Here is a 5,766-nt window from a genome sequence, read left to right as displayed (position 1 = left end):
TTTAATTTTGTTTAAAACTTACCTAGTTTTGGAAGCTCTTAAGGTGGCCGACCATATGGTTTTAAGAAAAGGAATTTGATTTTAGTTAATTAAATTTTCCTTTTCATGGCAAAGTAATAAGGAAGTTTTTATTTAAATTTTCCTTATTTGTCAAGACCAAGGATTATAAAAGAGGGGGTAGGGGTGCCTTCATGGCTAACAACTCTATTCTATTTCTCCTCCCTCTCTTCCTTGGTGGTGGCTGGCCCTAGAGTTTCTTCCTCTCCTCTTCTCTTCTTCCTTTGTGGCCGGTTTTCATCTCTCTTGGAGCACTTGTTGGTGGCCGGTTCTAGCTAGGAGAATAAGGAGAGAAAGGAGGCTTTGTTTCTTGCATCCCTTGGAGCTTGGTGGTGGTGGCCGAACCTCTACATCTCTTGGAGACTTGGTGGTGGCCGAAACTTGCTTGGAGAAGAAGGGCTTGGGTGGTTCTCATCTCGGTAGATCGTTGCCCACACAACGTCCGAGATAAGAAGAGGAATACGGTAGAAGATCAAGAGGTCGTTGTTTACAAAGAAAGGTATAATTAGTAATTATTTTCCGCATCATACTAGTTTCTTGTCTTTGTATGAATTCCAAACACAAGAGGCTAGAGATTCTAGATTTTCGGATTAGATATTCGAAGTTGTGTTTCTTTTATTTTTTTTTTTCAAATTTGTGATTCGATTGTTCCTTTTGGTTAAACTAGAGTTATATAAGGAAATTAAATATTAGCTTTCCTTAAAAGGCTTTGTCTAGGAAGTGGTGGTTGCTCCCATATCCAAGAAGGCCTAGTGCCTCGCCATGTTTAACCTGGAAGCTAATTATGTAAATTAATATTTAATTGAATTTATAACATAGGTGGATTTGGATCAATAGTGTTAAGTTTCGCTTGCGATCCAAGTCTAAACCATTAAGAACAGATAAGTTAAATTTGGAATCAATAATGTTAAGTTCTGTTTGCGATTTCTAATTTAATTTCTAAAGAACACAATAGGTTGTTTAGGAAAAGGTTCGACACTTGTACAAAATTTTGTACAGTGGAACCGGTATGATCTTCCTAGGACCAACCAACACTCTTATCATTTATATGAAGTTTGCATGAAAGCAAAATCTCATAAATTGCCTTTTGTGTCTTCTTCTCGCACTTCTAGTTTTCCTTTAGAAATTATTCACTCTGATGTGTGGGGTCCTGCTCCTATTCTATCTAATTAAGGTTTTCTTTATTATGTTATTTTTATTGACAATTTCAGCAAGTTTACTTGGATTTTTCCTATGAAAAGAAAGTATGATCTTTTTGATATTTTTTGTTGCTTTCAAAAATAAGTTGAGCGTTATTTTGATCGTAAAATTCTCTCTCTTCATTCTGATTAGGGTGGAGAATATCAAGCGCTTCATCGTCATCTTATTTCCTTTGGCATCATCCACCGAGTCTCTTGTCCCCACACTCCTGAACAAAATGGATCCGCCAAGAGAAAACATCATGTGGTTGAAACTGCCTTAGCTCTTCTTAATTATGCCTCAGTTCCACCTAAATTTTGGGATGATGCCGTCCAAACCGCAGTCTACCTTATCAATCGTTTACCCACTCCACTATTTCAAAATAAGTGTCCCTTGGAAAGACTTTACAATTGTCTTCCAGATTACTCCTTCTTTCGTATGTTTAGTTGCGCATGTTATCCTTGACTACGACCTTACTCTAAGCACAAGTTAAACCCTCTCTCTTTACAATGTGTTTTCCTTGGTTATAGTAATTTGCATCATGGGTACCGTTGCCTCCATATTTCGACCAGTCGGATATATATTTCTGGATATGTTATTTTTGATGAATCTTTATTTTCGTTTGTAGTTGCTATCTCAGATCCTCCTTCAGATAATCAAGGCAACTATCTAATATCACCAAGCAATATACTAGAAGCCCCACATATTGATTCATCATGACATATTGAAAGTACAAGGGGGGATGGTATTTTGGGTCCTGCTCCATCTCCACAAGTTCCTGTAGACTCGGCGGCTAGTGGTGATCCACTCTCTAGTTCTGATTCTCATCCATCTGTCCGCTCATCTCCGAGTAGCTCTGATGATGATATTCCTCGGCAGATGCTTCCTCTAAGCAATATTTATGCACGATGTCAACCAGTTTCCACTTGTTATCCTCTTCCACGTGCTCTTATTGTTTCTTCAAATTTTGTTGAACCTTCTAGTTTTACACAGACAGTCAAAGATCCAAATTGGCGTGTTGCGATGGTTACAAAATTTGATGCTCTTCTTCGTAATGCAACCTGGAACTTAGTCCCTCGTAATCCATCTGTGAATATTGTAGGCTCTAAATGGATTTATCGAATTAAATATTGTGCAGATGGTTCTATTGAACGTTACAAAGCTCGTCTTGTTGCTAACGGTTTTAATCAACAGCTAGGTATTGACTTCAATGATACTTTTAGTCTAGTTGTCAAAATTACAACTGTCAAATTTCTACTATCTATAGCTGTAAGCTCCAATTGGCCAATACGCCAATTAAATATTTTCAATGTTTTCCTTCATGGACACCTTGAAGAAACTATTTATATGGAGCAACCTCCTGGAGTCATTCACCCGCAACTTTCAACACATGTGTGTCAACTTCAGAAGTCTATATATGGTCTTCGACAATCACCTTGTGCATGGTTTCATTGTCTATCTATTTGGCTTCATACTCAGAGATTTTCTGGCTCAAAAACAGACGCTTCCTTATTCTACAAATGTAATAAGGAATTTTCAATATTTGTTCTAATTTATGTGGATGATATATTAATAACTGGCAGTGATCAAAATGACATTACTACTTTACTACATCTTCTCCATCAAGAGTTTCCTATACGGGATCTTGGCAATGCTCGTTTTTCTCTTGGCATAGAGTTTCTCTCACATTCTGAAAATTGTTTTCTCTCTCAAAGCAAATACATTACTGAGCTCCTATAACGAGCTAAAACGGATGGTGCACGTCCTATCTTCACACCACTCATTGAGGGTGGTTTCACTACACCTTCATCCTCCTCTTCAATGTCTGATCCCCAGATCTACTATAGTATTATTGGTGTCCTACAATATGTCACAATTACACGACCCGATATTGCTTTTCGCTATGAATCGTGCTTGTCAATTTATGCATGCTCCTACTGAACATCATTGGGAAGGTGTTAAGAGAATTATTCGATATCTCAAAGGCACTATTCTACATGGTCTTCTTTTATATAGTCAGTCTTCACGAGAGTTGATTGCCTATAGTGATGTAGATTGGGCTGGATCTCCCGAAGATAGACGTTCTACTAGTGGATATACTATATTTTTTGGGGGAAATCTTATTTCCTGACTTTCAAAGAAGCAACCTACAGTCTCTCGCTCAAGTACTGAAGCTAAATATAAAGCTATTGCTAACGCAACGTCAGAAATTATTTAGCTACAATCTCTTTTTTTCAGAATTACACTTTTTCCCAACTGCTACGCCTAAAATATGGTGTGATAATATTGGAGTAACTTATTTTGTGGCAAATCCTATTTTTTATGCTCGTACCAAGCATGTAGAGATTGATTTTCATTTTGTTTGCGAGCATATGGCGACTCGACAACTTTCGATTTCTTATATCTCTATGGAAGATCAAATTGTTGATATATTTACTAAGTCATTATCTAGACAACGTTTCACCAAAGTTAGCACTCACACTTAACGTTCTGGCCCTCCCATTGAGTTTGTCGAGGGGTATTGACAATAATGGAAATAATCTCTAATTGATTTCAATCAATTGAGATTTATTATATTTAAAACACAATCAAGATCAAGATGAATCAAATAGACAAAATAATATTTCCAAGTTTATTATATTACTATGTTTATAATTATTATGATTGTATGCCTTATTTAATCTTTCCATTATTATTTTGGACAATTTGTATAAATAAGACTATTGGCTTTAATAATAAGATGATCAAAAAGCTTTATGTTATTTCTTTCCTCTATCTATTATTTTTCAACAAGATAGTGGCGATGGGGTTCTTCAGTACGGTGTTTGGTTTCTTTAGATTTGGATGGGGGATCACCCTCATCTTAGTCATAGGTAGTACCTGTGAATCGTCTCCTAGTCCGCCGACGTCAAAGTGGGATGATTTTGGTTCCTCTCTGGATGGTTTCTTTCGCTTCTTCCATATCCTGGTATATACTCTGGCCCTAAACATCAGGTACCATATTTTCTTTGATTTACAGTTTTAAAGTTAGCATTTGCATCAATAAATATAGTAGAGAAGTGATTATTATATGAGATTCAACTGAGTCAATTTTATAATCTCATATTGATACTGGTAAAGTGCCACAAAAGGTAATTTCTATTAAAAATTTTATTATCTGAAGGATATGAGTAACTGTATTGGCTTTTACTTCTGTAATCTTTAGATTGATGATGTACTAGAAGGCATTGAAACATTCAGGAGTAACTTATTCTATTGGTGTTGAACAAGAAGGATTTAATCAAGCCAGGGGAAATTGCAAAGAGTCTTGAGGTTGCACTTCTACAAGCATTGCTAGCTAGTATCCTTCAAATCTTAATTGAATAGCGAGGTTACTATGGTTTGTTTCAGTTAGTTGAAGTGTTGCTTCATTTTTCATTGTTCAGTGATATAAAAGTTTCTTATGCAAAAAATTTCTCAGGCAATTTTTTTAGCATGCAAGATATAGCAAGCGAATATCCAGAGATATTCTTTGCTGCAGAAATTGTTAGAGAGGAAATATTCATGTAATATAGAAATGAAGTTCCATATGTATGCCAGATCTGTTTCCAAGGTTCTGAGATCATAGACAAACTAGTTCTTTTGTCTTGACAATAATAAATGAATCGTTTCACTTGGTGAAGACCAATGTTCTGAACTACATTAGTAGATCTACATCTAAAGACTTCATTTAAGTTGAAAATGTTGTTGAGAAGGATTCACAAAAGATATTACTCATTGGCAAGTGCTTTTAGTGTGTTTGGTGCACTCATGATTTTATAGAATACTACTTATTCGTTAATTGGTTTGATAAATTGAAAGGATAGAACTGGATTGAATATTTGATGGAATATATTTCAGTCTCATGATGAGTAGTTTTTTCAGGACCATGATGCTGAGCTATGTTCCATCTACTTCGACCGAGATTGCAACATGGAGTTCCAGGACTGCAAGCATCAGATGTGTGCCCATTGCATACTTGCCTTATGCTGTCATGGCAAGCACTACCCAACAACCTTGTGTTTGCCATCAGCTGTTTGTCCGTTTTGCCGTAGCAACATTTCAAAGCTGGTGAAGACCATGACAACACCTCAAAGACCTCAAATTATGCCAAAGAAGTAGACCCAAAAATACAAAAAATTTAAAAAATTTGTAACGGCTAGTTAACGGCTAGTTCGAAATCTCTATAAATATCCATCAATATGTACACATATTTTTATTCCAACTCACTACACTCTCCAATTCTATCTCTAACATTTTCTCCATCTTTTTTTTTAAGTTCCTATAATCTTATTTTTTATCCGAAATAGATTAAAATAATAGGATATTTTCTACAAATTTTTTGAATTCTACAAACAATCCACAAGAATATTCATTTTCCCAAAATCCACAAATTACACTGAATTATCAATATCCACATCCATTTCCAAATATGTCGTTTCCTCCACAAAATCTTTAAAAATTCAAAGGTTTTAGAAATTCTATAAAACATCCGAATTATGCCCCTCGAAG

At 35.7% G+C, this 5,766-nt stretch overlaps 1 long non-coding RNA gene across 1 annotated transcript; it reads left to right on the top strand.

The window, feature by feature from the left end:
• Positions 1-4,023: 4,023 nt before the first annotated feature.
• LOC122000566 lies at positions 4,024-5,487 on the top strand. The gene is made up of 3 exons (XR_006117175.1): positions 4,024-4,230; positions 4,442-4,548; positions 5,140-5,487. It is a non-coding gene; the product is annotated as an uncharacterized LOC122000566 (long non-coding RNA).
• The last annotated feature ends 279 nt before the right edge of the window (positions 5,488-5,766 follow it).

The sequence above is a fragment of the Zingiber officinale genome, chromosome 7A (genome assembly GCF_018446385.1).
Source record: "Zingiber officinale cultivar Zhangliang chromosome 7A, Zo_v1.1, whole genome shotgun sequence".
Lineage (NCBI taxonomy): Eukaryota > Viridiplantae > Streptophyta > Magnoliopsida > Zingiberales > Zingiberaceae > Zingiber > Zingiber officinale.
This window is presented reverse-complemented; position numbering and strand designations above follow the sequence as displayed.